The sequence below is a fragment of the Corvus moneduloides genome, chromosome 3 (assembly GCF_009650955.1).
Source record: "Corvus moneduloides isolate bCorMon1 chromosome 3, bCorMon1.pri, whole genome shotgun sequence".
Lineage (NCBI taxonomy): Eukaryota > Metazoa > Chordata > Aves > Passeriformes > Corvidae > Corvus > Corvus moneduloides.
The window spans coordinates 93,795,751-93,811,840 of record NC_045478.1 but is presented as its reverse complement, the minus strand read 5'-3'; the positions used below and the strand labels follow the sequence as shown (position 1 = coordinate 93,811,840).

The 16,090-nt window shown below is 40.9% G+C and overlaps 1 long non-coding RNA gene across 1 annotated transcript; it reads left to right on the top strand.

Moving 5' to 3' along the window:
* Window positions 1–8,182: 8,182 nt before the first annotated feature.
* Window positions 8,183–15,255, top strand: LOC116441172. The gene is made up of 3 exons (XR_004238930.1): window positions 8,183–8,406; window positions 9,574–9,705; window positions 12,427–15,255. It is a non-coding gene; the product is annotated as an uncharacterized LOC116441172 (long non-coding RNA).
* Window positions 15,256–16,090: the final 835 nt, after the last annotated feature.

Below are 16,090 nucleotides of genomic sequence, written 5' to 3'. Positions count from 1 at the left end.
GACACTATTCCCAGCCTAAGCCCAATGAGTTGCACATGAAGTCACTTAGGAAGGGTCTTCTTTGGGTTGGTCTACCTGTGACTACATAGCCATTATTTGGACTTCAACCAGTCTATTTTCATTCATAGACTGCTCACCATCTATCTGTGAAGCTTATGTTCCTCTGAATGCACCAGGAAGTTAAAAGGCAATGAAATGTGATAATCAGGCAGGGGAAAGCAGCAAAGGAGGTGCCTTTGGTGCTTTGCTGAAAGTTAAAGTGGATGCGGTTGCCGGTGGTAGGGATGACTGATGTACTGGTAGGCCCAGAGGGATGTCTGTGAGGTGTGAGCAGCTGGGGTGCTCAGGGGTAAAAGCATGCAGACTGCCACTGTAGGAGATGCTCTGTCAAACAATGAAGAAATCCTGTTTTATTGAAGTCAAGGAGCTCTTGGCTTATGGGATCAGGAAAGCTTGCAGGTATAGATCAGAGGTCTTAGACATCTCCAGACAGTCTTACAGTGTGACAGAAACAGCTAGAGAATTTCTTAGCCAAATGAGGAGCAATTACCCATCCCAAGTTCTCCAACTGAGACGCCTGTCTTGGTGTCATTCCCTTGTAAATTAAAACAGCAGATAAAGTCAAAGAAACCAAAACCTGAAGGTTAATGATGCAAACAACAGCAGGAAAGGCAGGTCATAGCATTACAAAAGGACATTGTGATTTTAGACCCTATTACCATGTGTCAAATGAGTAATTTCCATAAGAATTGTGAATGGAACTCAGTTGCCAGTGTAAGGGAGCGAGTATCTCTGGTTTAGGGACAGGAGACCACCAGCTTCCAATATTTTGTAAGTATCAGTGATTTTTGCATGCCTAACAGAAAAAATGTCTCATGCTGGGCACCCAAATCCAGAGGCCACTTTTAAATTTGGGGTTTTTTTTCTGGTTGAAGTGGAAGAAACATTTCTAACATACAGTCCTTTCCTACAGGCACACTGACTTGAAAGTTGATCATAGTTCTGGCCCCAGATGGTTACAGTGAATCTGCTTCTCTGTCTGTGGGAGTCCTAAAGGATACTTGATAGTTGTCCAAGTAAGTGCTTAAAAATTATATTATAAAGGGTAAGTAACTAGATAGCATAATCCAGAATGATCCCAAAGGAAATGGAGGTAGAATAAGTGTTTCAAGCCCTCAGCGGTGTCCCATAGATCTCACCTGAAATACAGATAATTGTATGGCAATACATAGTTACTTATAGTAGGTATGCACTGAAGACGTACCTTCCTATTTTCATCAGGGAAATGCTGCCAAAAGATACTTCCTGCTTTGCCATGGACAGGAATATTAATATTACATTATATGTAAGGAAATGTAAGCAAAATATTTTTCAGCCATACATCATATCATATGTGTTATGTTATACTGTATGGGAACTTGGTGTGTATGTCTGTACCTATGTTTGTTTTGCAAATTAATTTCCAAACAGCCAGCCCTGTTTCCATACCAGAAGCCCTTAATAAGTCAAGGGGAATGGTGCAAACTACTTACAGTCTCCTTACGTCCTTCCCTGCAATCCCAGGCAAGATAAATATAGAAACCTCTAGGGCTGAGATGTGAGATGCAGTATTGATGAGTAAATGTGGAATTGGCCTCACTCAAAATATCATTAGATCAACTGATGAATTAAGATAGAGATGGAGCTGAGTGAAATCCTGCTGGGGGTGAGGAGGGAGGGATGTGTGGTGTGTGTGTGTGCTGCTGGTTCCCTTGCAGGCTTGCAGAGAGGCCGAAAACAATGAGGTCTGAGACTGTAGAAAGTCTCAAGTTATATGAAGCTTAATCCAAAGCTCAGTGAAGCTGAAGAAAATCCCCCATGGTGCATTAATATTGCATGTGTTATGGGACTTTTTTTTTGAAGAGCAATTACCTCAAATGCAGGGACACAAGAATTCCACTAAACCTCAGTCTTACTCTGCATGAGGTTTACAATGGATACGAGGGAGGAAGGAGCTGCTTTTTCTCTCAAGGTGAATACGATAGAGTTAATTTGTGGATCAATTTCTTGAGTCATATCCAAGGTCTACACTAAGTTGCAAGAGATGAAGAAGATAGGAAGTCCATATGCCATACCTGCCATGAGCAACCAGAGAGAATAGAGGGAAACAGGCATGACCCCTTGCCTCATCCTCACCACGTCTGCTCAGGAGCAACAAACCATCACAGGCAATCAGCAACTGCATGTCTGTCAAGGATGCAACACATTCCCTCTCTTCTGAAACAAGCTGTAAGGATGAAATACTGCAATATAAGTAAAACCTTTAGCGAAGGTTGAGTTTTACAGCTACACATACTAATGCCCTGTGAACAGGAATCATGTGTTCTGCTTTGTCATTGTAATAGTCAATGGTATTTGGAAGTTGTTCTATCAGGACTAAACCTCACTGCTGCAGCCTGGAGAACCCTCTCTTTCTGTTAAGACTCCTAGCAAGAAGGACTGCTAGTCATGTATGTGATCACTGGGCAAATGATGCAGCACAAGTCCATTGAGCAAACAGGCCAAGTAGGTACATGGAAATCTGCCATACACTGTCCTGGGAATAAATAACGTGGAATGTGATACCTCTGGGAACCAAATGGTAGTGCAAAACATGCATGCAGAACTGTGAGCAACCTAAAGGGATAAGCATCTGTACTTACAACATGCAATTACTAATTTACAATTACTAATGCCACACTCAGCAATTATGTTTTAAAATTGGTATTTTTTGTTTAACATGTGGCTGAGGACTGATTTATGATATGATTTCAACTCCTAAATGAATTGCAGTTATTCTGGCACTTAATAATTGTGTAAATGGATGTGCAGGAGTTTATCTCTCAGTATCCAGTCTGGTTTTTATGGCTGCTATTTTATTCCTCTGTGATTGCTCTAGGATTGACTTTGCTTGCCAATACTTACAAGTTAAAACCAAGTTTTAATATATTTCTTGGCTTAGACATAAGATTGAGGGCAGGAGCTGTTTCATTTGTGATTTGGGGTGTTTTTTTCTCTGAATCTTCTTTTTTTTCCCTATTAATTCCTAATTCAGTTGCTCCAAGTCTGTGGTATATTGATATGTTTCATATAAAAGAAATAATAGCAATTTTCCCTGAATATGCAACACTTGGTGATGTGTGTTTTATTTAAGCAAGAAGGAAGAATCCAAGCAGGAGCAGTTCTTTCCAGGGAGGGCAAGAAATGTCACCAGTGAAACATCATAGCACTGCTATGAGTATTTCAGCCTAACGGGGCTGGTGGACAGGAAAACGTTGGCCTTTGCTGACACTGAATCTCTCTCTTTCTTCCTGGAGGGATGCCTCCACTGCGGAGGGCAGCAGTCAGAGCCAGAATCAATATCAGGGATCAAGGAAACCACAGGAAAAGGGGAATTTCTACTCTGCCTACAGCAGAGTGAGAAGATTGGGATGGGCTGCCTAAATCAAGGTCAGATGCTCTTTAAGAGAATATTAGAGGCATCATCTGTGGGGTACAATCACAGAATGGGTAAGGTTGGAAGGGACCACGGTGAGTCATTTGGTTCAACCTCCCTGCAGCAGACCTAATTAAGCAAAGAGCATACACACAAAAGGAGTACGAGAACATTGACAATTAATCTCTAATGGTTGAAACAGTTACAAGTCAGTGGGAAAAATGGGAAGAAGAAATCTACCTGGTTTGAAAGTGGAGGTGGAGGAGATTATCTCAAGTCTGTCTGGTTTTTGTGCCTCTGATAGATTCAGGACTCAGCAGTTTGTTCACACTACTACCTGAAGGCTCCCCTGTGGCACTATGAGGTCCTGATACTTTGTGCAGTTTCCCACCACCCTCCTGATCTTCTAGTGACAATGTCTGGCAGAAAGCATTACGCAGATCCTACCTTGTGAGGATCTTGGGATTTTCCAAAGGGCTCCGACCTTGTCAAGAGCAGACTGAATTTACAGTCAGCCCAAGCTGAGGCAGAGGAAACTTGGACTTCAGATACTGGAGATTTTCAACTTCAAAGCACCCTTGGGAGCTCTCTAGCAGGCAGAGCCTGGACAGAGCCTGGGAGCAGCAATCCTTTGTGAGCTTTGCAGTGGTTAGTTATGGTGAGAGGACGTTTTGGGTTTCCATGTACTTTCCAGTCTAAAGATTCTGAGCTCAGTGAATTCAGCAAAGCACATAAATGACCCTGGGCTTTGCTGAAGAGGAGAAAAACTTCAGACTAGGTTTCTGCAATGCCGTACAAATGCTTCTTTACTCTTGTACCTCCATCCAGCCACCAGCCAAAAATTCTGTGTGAAATGGGTTCTTGATGTCAGTGTAGAGTGGCATGTGATTCCCTTATAATTTGGGGTGAGTTGAGGCTTTAATCATGAAACCTCACAGACTGGAACTCTGAGGAGAAAGGAGAACATGCAATACTCTTTCAAAAGGTTGTAGAGTTTCCTTAATATCTATTTCCCAGAGCTGTCTGGAAATGTCAATATGCCACCTAAATGCTTTCCAGAACTTCTGCTGCATGGAAGCATCCTCAAGACTGTAATGCATGCCTTGACTTATAGCCAAAATTGTTATAAATAATCTGATTGATTATTGTCATCAATTCCTGGCTGCTAGAAATGCCATAGAAAAATATTTTTTCAAATATTTTCTAATGACAGGATATAAAATAAATAAGCCCTACCATCCTTGTACCAATGTATGAGTTAGGCTAGTTCTGAAAATGAGATAATGGAAAATTCTACTTTCAGCTCTTGAAAAATTATTTTAAAAATATGAAGTCACTATGTAAAATGTAATAGAGTAAGTGAACATAATGTTAGTGGCCCAGAGATACAAAATAAACCTGTGGTACTTTGACTAGTAGCAGTCCTTTGGGCAGATATTGCTTATCTCACAGTATATTGATGTCTCTACTAGGCCTGAACTTGTTAGACATGACACTTCAATCTCAGACTAGATTACTGCAGCAGCTTTTTGCTTTAGGACATACAAATTCAATCCTTCTAACTTCACCATAGATAAATTTTTATGATACATATAAATTCCCTGTTGTGTACATCAAAACCTGACCATGACCAGACTGTCAATATGCAGAATATGAGGATGTTTTGTAGTTCTTTCATGCTGCTGGGCTTGCTTTTCTTTCCCAGCATTTGTATATATATTTTTATAAGGGGAGGAAATAGGTAAGAGCCTCATATTGTGCTGAAAGACAAGAAAACATGAGCCCATTTGTATTGGTCTAATGTGGTGCAGAATAGCCTTTCAAACTTGAATAGGGCCATGCTCTTTTGTCTTGACCTGAAGCAGACTCAAAAAAGGAAATATTGGCATTGCGGAAATTATTTCCACATGCATGAGCTGCCTAGGAAACACAGGCTGAGGAAAAGTATACAGGGACCACAAGAGAGAAAAGAGTGAATTTTAAATACCTGGAGGAGAAAATACCACGAAAACAGTATATCCTCTTCTGCTGAAGGCTTAATCAACTTTGGCCTGAGCCTTCTGGCTTGAGGAATTTTGGATCCTGCTACCCGAAGGACTGGCCGTGTGCATTTGTTTCAGAAAGGCTCGCCTAGTTGTAGAGCACTGCTGACTCTGACTGCTTTTAAAGAAGATAAGAGCTGGCTCTGTTTCAGCATTGAACTCATTCACTGGTCTAGGCAATGGAGTGGCTCCAAAGAGGGATGAAGGAAGACTGCAAATCATGAATGAGGATGGTGGCAAGGAGGAACATGGTCCATTGAATGTTTTGGAGGGAGAGAGAATGAAGAATGTCAGGAGACTTGGTAGCAGCTAGATAAAATAGCATGTGTATAAAGTTGAATCCAAGTTCTTCTAAGAGGAAGACAGTAACAGGACAAGAGACACCAGGCACAATGTGGGAAATTCTCGCTTGTTGTTAGGATTTGTTTTTCACTGGAAGGGTGATGTAGAACTGGAATTGATGATCAGAGAGTCTGCAGGATCTCCCACCTTGGAGATAACCAGATCTTGACTGGATGAAGCCCTGAAAAAATGTGACCTCAGCAAGCCTTATTCTGAGCAAGTAGTTTTCCCAAATAACCTATGGAGGTCCCTTCCAGCCTGAATTATTCTGAGATTCTGGATCCGATCCTACAGCTGGCAATAGCAGGACCTTGGCTATCATGCTTGAGGACGGAGCAGTGTGAGTCTCTGACTCATTATTAGGTTGGAGTCACTCATGAATTCAGTGTATTTCATGACAGAATGTCAAATTCCATGGGGAACCTGACAGCTACAAACTTTCTGACTCTGCAAGGCAAGAAATTATTTGCTTACTCATATCACTAATAAATGCTGGTATTTATCCTCTCCAGCACTGTCAGATGATCCCTTTGAACTTTTCATGATACTTTGGACCAGGGCAAGAGCTTAGTTCCTGGGAAGAGGCAAAGGTATGCTTTGACCCAAATTTTCAAAGCCTCCAGCTGCTCATCTGAAACTTGGTCTGCAGGGACAAAGCATCAAGCGAATGGCAGTGGGATGGATCAAAGCAAATGCTCTGGGCTACGCTCTGCTCTTGAGGGATGCTCTGAGAGAAAGCTGTCTGTTGGTACTTCATCACAATGGTAATGCTCTAGGTTGCAGTGGGTAAGTTGACAGATTGCTGTTTACACCAATATTTTCTGCTGAAAAGCAAAATTCAAGGAGCAGCTCTGATGTTTTATCTTCTTTATGTGGGAACGTGGCCAGCGTTGCCCATAATTCATACTATGTCACACACCATTTCAAAACTGAGACTGACAACTTATAAAATGAAGCTTAGTTATGCATGTGTTTTGTTAACTATATTATGTACTGACAGCAGCTTTTTTAAACTGAAGAACAAGAAGATGACTTCTCATTATCTAGATAAGACTTCTCATTAGCTAGATAAGTGCCACTAACAAAAGAGCAGAAGTTGTTTAATTTGGTCAAAAATCCCTGTTTCAGTTTTATTCAAAATACAGAATTTCATGGAGATGTGTTTTTATTTGCATTTCCATAGCCTAGAAAGGAGGCTGAAGGCACCAACAGCAGCACCTCAGATTGCTGCAGCAGCTACCTGTGTGTTTGTACCCCAAAAACATTTCCTTGTCTTGTCATGAGTAAGTGCATGTGTGTGCCCTGCGTGCAGGCTGTTTGATTGCTCCCATCATGCAAAGCCTGGCAGAGATGTGGTGTTTCCTACACAAACTGCCTTATCTTCCCAGCTTGCAAGTGAAAGGCTAAACATTAAGCAGAGACTAACGAGATTTCAGTTCTGCAGCACATTTTAATTTTCAGCAGTTTGTATTCTGCCATATACCAAACAGTCTTTCCTAAGGGAAAAAAGCAATGTAATTAACATGGGGTAGATTTCATTCAGTGTACTGTTTCCTTCCATTATTGTATTTGCCAGAGGAACTATTTAGAGAGAAGCTTTCTCACGGTATTTTGTACAATCCAAGTGTTTTTAGTTTGTCAGGGGATTTTTTTTTTGTTTGGTTGGGGTTTTTAAAATTTGTTTTCAAGAAAGCACTACTTGAGAGGTTACATCTTCTGAAGCCATTAGATTTCAGTCATTTTAGATACATAGTGAGAAGGAAAGAGACAGTAAGAACTAAAAAAGATTATTTTTCCCATTACTGGTAGGAACATCCTCATCTGAGTCCCATTAGAGAGGTAACTGCCTACATTAATAAAATAAACCAATATATAATCACTACCAGTCTTAATGTTGGGGCTGAATGACCTAATTCAGTAACTCATTTATGATGTGTTTTAGTAGCGTGGCCTCTCTCGTGTTACCTGAGTAAATAGAACAGATGCAGATGCTTGCCAGAGGTTCAGCATCTCATAAACTTGTCTTTATAGGCTAACCTGAGTACCCCTTATAAATTCACTGCTCCTCACTTACTGGACTCAGTCTTCAAAGTAGGCATGAAAGCTAAAAATGCAATACTTACACTTACAGATCCAGTTGTCATTTCTCAGCTCAGTCAAACAGCAGTAAGCTAGAGAAACAAGAGTAGCACATAAATCACCTCTTTTATTAATAATTTTTCCCTGGCTTTAATGACCCTGTCTTCCTTCATCATCTCAGACATGGTGAAGTTATCGCACTATCTTTGTAGAGGCCTTTTCAGTCTCTTACAGTTCTAATTACCTAATTGAGGGACAACTAGTTTAGAGATGAACAGAATTTTTGCTCTGTGGTTTGTTTCTTTCTGTGGTTCCCTCTGAGAGTTCTGCATTTTTCTTTATGAGGGTATCCATCTCCTGTGGAAGTTGACTGTGTGCTTTGGAGTTCATTTGCTGAGGAGGGTGAGCAAGAGCTGCTGTGTGTCAATAAAAGCAAATCCATGAAAAAATCCAGTAGCTAATCCAGCTCTCCAAAAACAACTGATGAAAGTAAGTAAATGTCACCCTTCAGCCTCTGTGCCAGGAGGTTTCCCAGATGAAGGCAGGCAGTGCTTGTGTCTTGAGCAAGTGCCTGAGCATGCTAATGGCTGGTCCAGTCTCACAGCAAAGCTACTGGGCATAGGCCACCAGCAATTTGGGGGTCAATATGGCACCTGTGCGAAAGGTAGCTGAGATGCTGGGCTGGGCAGAGACACCACAACATCCTTCTGTGCTTGAGAACAGACACAAAACTTTCCAGGGGAGAGGGACCCGCCAAGGGTGACTGCTCTCATTGCCGCTCAGCATCTTCTCTTTGCCAGTGGAAGAAATTATGACATCTGTCTCAAGACTTGTCTTTTTAATGCCAGTAATGTAATTTCTTCCTCCTTCAAAATTGATTCATTTGAAGCCCTAACTTAAGGCTGGTTTTCCATGAGCATATTCATTTTTTAGAATGAAGTCAGGTTTTCCAGTTGCCTTCTTGATTAGTCTAATGAATTTTCCTCCTTTCCCACCCACTTTTCTGGAGGAGGGGGAGGTTAATCTCTGAAGGAAAATTATTCCTCTATGACACAGGAAAAGTTTTAAATGAAGATTTTAAAAGTGCCTGATCGTTATGGGGTTCTCAATATTTCAGGTACTCTGTTCAAAAACATTATAAAGTGACAGCAAATGCTGGTTACCTGCCCTCTGATCCCCGATGCTATTTATTTGAGGTGTCCTAAATTAGCAAACAAGACCATCATTCAATTTGACCCAAAATACTTCTCAAACATTCAAGCTTCTAATTCTGCCGCAGTTCAGAAAGCTGTCTGAATGTTGCCAAGCCTGAAGCTAAAAACAAACAGTTAAATACTTGGCTTTTTAAAATTGTTTCTTATTCTCTGAACTTTCCATGTTCATGTTTTCAATCTAATTCTTTTCAGAGAGAGATTTTCTTCTCCCCTTGCTTTCTAAGTAACTAGCCATGTTAAGGTGCTAAAAAAATTGCACAGCAGAAGAAACTTTATTAAATAGAATAACTCTGCCTACAGCCTCAACCTAAGCACAGAGACTAGAGCCTCCACTTACCTTGACTCTACACCCCAGCTAACACCAACTAGTCACTCTACAGGTAAGGTGGCAGATACTCTTCTGCACTTGCCTAATGCCAATCTTCTCCATCTTTCTGCACAGCATCTGCTGTGATCATGACTCAGTCCCTCCAGCTGCTCATTTTGCCCAGACATTCTGCAGGTCTCCATCATCTGTTTCAACATTGCATGGGAAAAGGACTGGGGGAGGTAACTTCCATGCTTCACATATGAGGTATGAATTACATTACTTTTTACCTGTGTTGCTTCATATAAATAATGTATTTCCTTTTTGCAGATTTATTATTTACTCTTGCTAGAAAATACTGATGTCAATGTTGACTTCTTCCTTAGGCTTGAATACCCAAAGACACAGTGAGTTTTCACCAAGTGTTCCTCAAAGAACAACTCAGTATGAGAAATCCTACAAATCCTACACTTATCCCTGTAATCAGTCCTGCAAACAGCCATAGACAGGATTCCAAACAGTTAATGGCAAATAGCTCATTTTCTCTCATCTCCATACAAATTCCTGTCATGTTGCATTACATGTAAACAATTGAGAAACTTAATGACATGCCTTTCAGTCAAAATTCGTATGGCTTTTCAGTCTGAGCAGATTAATTGCAGTTTATAACAATATAAAGTGATTCAATTTGATTAGAGTTTCTATTGTTCTTTGAGATAAAGTATTTTATGTGAATGTAAAGCCAAGTTTTCTGCTGGCATGACTTTATTGACTTCTGTGGAAATATAAAATACTCATCTAAAATCCATAGTATATCATTGTTGGTGTGCTGTTACAGTAAACAAATTTTATGAGCTTCTGTAAATTAGATGTGCCAGATCAGATTCCAGGCCCCATGGAAATGTCATTGACAACGAAGTGAGGCAGTGGGAATACTTTGCTTTGGAGGAGACAATTTTGAATGAATCTTTTAGCTTTTTATGATTTTGAAAGGTTTTCTACTTCCATTTTTTCAGCATCCCTGTCTTCTTCTTGATGTCTTGCTCTTAAAATCTGCTTGTAATTTTCTTTAGTTTCAGTCCTATGTACTCTAGAGTTGTTTCTCTATTCTTGCTACAGACATTGCTCTGGTGTTCTGTAGTAATCTCATAGACCCAAGCCCAGAAGCCCTGCAACACAAGTTCTGCTTGCTGCCAATAGGGATTATGTGAGGAACTTCCATGAAACCTCTCTGAGTACATTCCTCACTGAACAATATGTACCTCAACAGTTTAGGGTGCTTGCTTTCTTTTTTTTTTTAGTCTCCAGCTCCTCTCTTCTCTTTTTTAAAAGCAAAATATTACAGAAAATATATTTAAGTGGATAATGAATGCGTGGCTTGCTTTGTTTGTTCATCTGTTTTGGTTTTGTTGTTTGGTTTTTTGTTTTTTTTTTTTTTAATAATACCAGTTTTCTTTAGTTTACTTTTCTTTGTATAGTTTTCCAGTTTGCAGAATGATACGTTTGGGGGTGATCACTGCTCAGAGATGTAAGAAGTTGTTTGTAGTGTTTTGAACCCCATAGAACTGCACTGGGAGGGGAATTGAAATTTTTTGGCAAGTTTGTGGGCTTGCCAATGCAACTTCACTCTATCCATGCTGCTGGACAAAAAACAAAGGTCGCAAATATTCTGCAGAAACTGCCAGTGTCTGATTATTTGGCCTCCTACTGAGTGATCAATATTCCAGCAGAGTTTCACTTCTACAGGACTAGCACATTCTATAGAGCCGGAGGCATTTTTAGTGTATTGTTAGGAATATTGCATTTACCTGTTACAATACTGCCTGATACAGGGGACCAAAGCAAAAACACTATGTGGAAAAGTACAGGGTGCTGCACTTTGAACTGAAGCTGTGTGTATAGGAAAGAGGAAGCATGTAGTTCATACCACCAGTGGGGTATGTTACATACAGATCACATTAAACTGGGCTGCAGAATTGAAGATGTGTAAATCAGCATTGTAAAATTCTGAAAATGTGTTAAAAATGAGGGAAAAAAAAAAACATTATCAAAATGTCACTACTTTCGTAAGTGTAGAAATCCTTTCTACATAGATTTTTCATCCCTGTCCATTTCTCTAAGACTTTTTTTTTAATATATTCACTCAGAATGCCTAGAAGCTTTTAGTTTTTGATGGGAGGGATTTTGAAATATACTATTTTCACACTGCATGTAATAGCATGATTAGGAGTACAATTACTGCAAATTCCTTCATTTCTCGGTGTGAAGATCTCCAGAGGCAGCAGGAACCACTATTGTTACATGTGTGTTTTGTCACTTGAGGGTTGGGATTTTTTCATTTTGTTTATCCTGTCTGCTTGTAAGCCGTCACTCCTTAAGAAGTACAGTTTCAATCTCAGGTTTCAGTCTCAGATTTGGGTGACTTAATTACTTTGATGATTATTGAGGCATGGTACAATATGCGCCTCCCATGAGAATTTTTAGCTTTTCTTAAGTCAGAGGCTGTTGGAAATAAAAATAATCATCTGACAGAATCAGATTTTCATAAAATAATAATAAAAAATCACCACTCATAAAGATTTTTCAAAATAAAATTTCAGTGTCATTTGAAAGTTACTGATAATTTGTACAACTGGATGAACACTCTTTTATAACCATCATAGGCAGAGCATGAGGTTACTGGAAAAAATAGGCTCTATATTGGATTTTCTTTAACTGAGCATCCTCAAAGCAATATGGGTTAACAGGCCCTGAGGTGACTGCATGGGCAAAATAAGATACATAGCAGAAAATGACAGAAGTCAACACTAAGAGGAATGAGATTTTTTAGACCTATTCCAAACCTTTGTCATCTCCAAACCTTGCCAGTCAAGACGAGTCTGCTATGCTATAGACCAGATTTAACCAGAACACATATTTGTCACAATCAGTAGCTGTTAAGTATCAGTAACTCTGAAAACAAGGGATTATATTTTCTTCTCTCTTCAGATTCTACTTTGTCTACTGAATGGGGAGTGGAGCACAAGAGGAGCACAAGTGCTACCAGTGGTGACCGAAAGCTGTGGTGACCTAACCAGCCTCTGAAGTCCCTGATGAGGTACCCATGAATGCTGTGTGAGCACCCTGATGGTGGGCAGCACTCAGAGTTCTCATCAGCCACTGGTCCTTTAGTGCTTCTTCAGGCAAATGATGCAAGCACTTCTGTGTGAGAACAGACACCCTTTCCCTGCCTCTGCTGTAAAAGCAATGCAGATACATGGGTGAGATCAATTGTCCCACATTTCAGGCCAACAAGCATTTCAGGAACAGCTTCAAAGGCATGGAGCTCAAACTAATGAGAAGGTGGGTACAGGCGATCAGATTTACTGTTTAGCCTTGGAAAAATCAGAATAATTTATTTTTTCTGTCTTGATCGGGATTTTTTTCTTTAAAATAGATAAGAAACTTTTCTTTTTTTTAAATAAGAAACCTGGAAATTACTGCTTAAAATCAATAAGCTGCAATTCCTATGAGAATGGCCTATCTGGAGCAGCTGGGTTTATACCCTCAAGGGAGAGGCTGGAGAAAGTCAAAGGAAAAACCAGGAGTACATAACTGTTTCTGGACTGATTCACAGATCTGTTTGCCATCAATGCTATCATTGTGGTGGTGACATGGACTGTTACAGCTAAGAGCAAAGAACGCTGACAGTAAAGGGGTTTGACCCTACAGCTTGAAATACTCAAAGGTTTAGTGTTTTGAGTAAGGCGATAATCCAAAGCCTATAAAGGCAGAAGAAAAACAGCCTTTTGCTTCAGTGGGCATTGCATCAGGCCTTCAGATGACTGGCAATCAGCAGACTTCATACTGTGTAATTCTGTATGAAAGAAGCATTAGTTCTCCAACATAGAGCCAGCTGAGGAGGAATAAGACACGCTGTGTCTTTGCAACTCACCCTTCTGGTCAGCAGACATCCCTGTCACTGCAGGCAATGTAGATGTTCTTGAATAACTGGTGGAAAGACATCCAGCTCTGCTTTGCAACTGCTGCTTCCTGCTAAGCCAGAGAGAGAATTAGCAGAGATCCCATTGTCACATACCCCAAATCTGAACCCTGGGTTATATTTAAATGAGCACAGGAAAGAGACTGAAGACTCTATGACCCCTGTGAATTGGGGGATTGGTTTTTATAAACTAGAGGGTGAATGTCAGAAGATCAGATTACAAGTGTCTACCTGTGTGTTTTCACTGTGTGGTGGGTCACCTGGAGTTCAGGCTCTGTAAATTCCAAGGAGGTGGTTCCAGAGCAGTTTGAGCACTTCAGCAATTCCTAGCAGTGGTGGTCTCAATTTGGGAAGGATTTCCTAACACATCTGAAAGCGAAAAGCTCCTTTGCTAATTAATATAGAAGAGTGAACCAGTGGGTAAGTCCCTAGAAGAGAGACTAAATCAGGCTAATTTGTTATATAATCCCTTTTAATATGGTGAATTAGGGTGATGGCTAGACAACTACATATTTAATTCTTCAAATAATTACAGGTGGGTATTGACATTAAAGGTGAGAGAGAGCAAATTAATTTCTGCTTGTTGTTTTCAGCACGTGCCAAGCTCTTACTTCACACCAGTGAGATGAAGTAACAGTTGGCACAAATCACCAAAAGGAGAAAATTAAAAACCACAAAAGCCCAGCAACCCAAACTGTCACTTGCTGACAATCCTATTTAGTCTCTTTGCTGAGAAAAAAAAAAAAAAAGTAAATGAAGGCCTCAAACAGAATATTCCACCTGAGTAAACCTGGGTGTCTGGTTGGGTCCTCCTCAATGCAAATAATGTGTGAGAAGGCAGCAATAGCCTCAGTTTTCCAACCTCCTCCTCCTCTGTACCTTTGTGAACTGCTGTCATGGGCAGCCCCAGAGTGGGGCAGGGCAGGATGACAGCACTTGACTCAGGTTGGTCCTTTCTTCTGCTGGCACCCTTGGCTATGAAAAACCTGTTCCTCCCCATTGATAGGAATGGAGGTGCTTGGGGCTGCTCCACCATGTGAATCAGGATAGTGGAGTTTTATGACCTCCCTTTGCTAACACTACTGAATATGACCCAAAACAGCTGGAGGTAGCTGTATCTGCACAACCTGCCTCTAACTCGTGTCCTTACATAGGCCTGGGATATCTTTGGCATTTATGCCATGGCCACCAGTGCTCCAGAGGCACAAAGGGGTTCTAATGTCCGGCCCAGTCCCCTGCTCAATCAGCCCAAGGACTTGCTGCCCATGTCTGCCCCCAAGCCCATCTACCTCAGTGATGCTGCAGTAGGGCCAGGCTCCAGCTGCCCACAGCCCTGCCTGGACATGGGCCCCACATCCTATCATGTCACCACAGCCCATGTGGTACCCTGGCAATGGCCGTGGGTTAAAGGTGTTTTCCCACATGCTTTCCGTTCAAGATGATGTCCTTCGCTCACAGGATTCTATGACCATCTAAGTCTTCCCTGTCACTTGCATAAGTACACATGTGAGTAAGTATATTTATTGAGAGTCAAACCATGTGTATGAAATATGGGATAAAGCATACAGAAGTATTATATATATTGTTACTCTAAGGTTTCCTCCTATCTCCCTGTCCTGCAATCTCCCTTTCTCCTCTCTTTCCCCTCTAGTTTGATGTTTACGGGGAAGAAGAGAAGCTGGGGGTGAAGTGAGGCAGCCTGTAAAGCAATGAATGACAGGCAAATCCATATCAGGAATTAATTTCAGCATGTTTCATATCTAATCACTCAGAAATCACACAAATTTACTCCTTTACTCCTATTTTGTTGATGGCTAGAATATTACTTGTAAGCCAAAGCTTTTGTGTTTAAATCACTCCCTTATTTTATTTTTAAATAAAGAATCTGTTTTGCAGTTTGACATGTTTCTTGTTTTCAGACTGTTGATTTTCTGTGTGGTTAACTCTAGGCTTCCTACAACTGACAGCTTATTATCTCACCTTATGAAAATTATGCATGACTTCTGGGAGTCATCTATCAAAAGGAGAGAGCACGCAACACTGAGAAGCTGGTACCTTCTCTCTAGTTATCCAGGTCGGTGGTTGTTCAGTGAACCTATTAATTGCCTGAAGTGAGTTGCATCTCTACAGGTATGGGACTGTATTGTCTTTCTTTGCTATGTTTAAATGGCGGATGTGTAATGTCCTGGCTTAACTTTATCTCTGGCCTGGTGGTTCCAAATGCAGCTGGCTACATTCTCATTGGACAGTAGGCCCATCACGTGCCTGCAGAAGTAATAGCCATTACTACTGTAGGTGAATGTTCTGTCTTCCCCTTATCTCGCACTCTCTGAAAACTGCTGCAGTTCAAGGTTGATGCCTTTCAGTGGAGCACTTACACACTTAGCTCTAAGCACTTAATTCCTATCATTTTGTTGCACAGGGATGGATTTAAGTGCCTACTCATAGTTCATGGTTTGCCAGCACTTCAACGGTTTCTTTTGCAGTGGCCAGATAAGATAAAAGTGACGAGCCAGCCCTACAGTCCTGTGCCTGGGGGTATGGTTTGCTTTCTTGTAGTGATGGGCAACACCATTCAAACCTTTCATGATACTCCATGTAGAAATTGGTGGGGCCCTATGCCCTATCCTCCTACTGAGGATTAAGGAAAGGTGCTCTCCAGAAACCTAG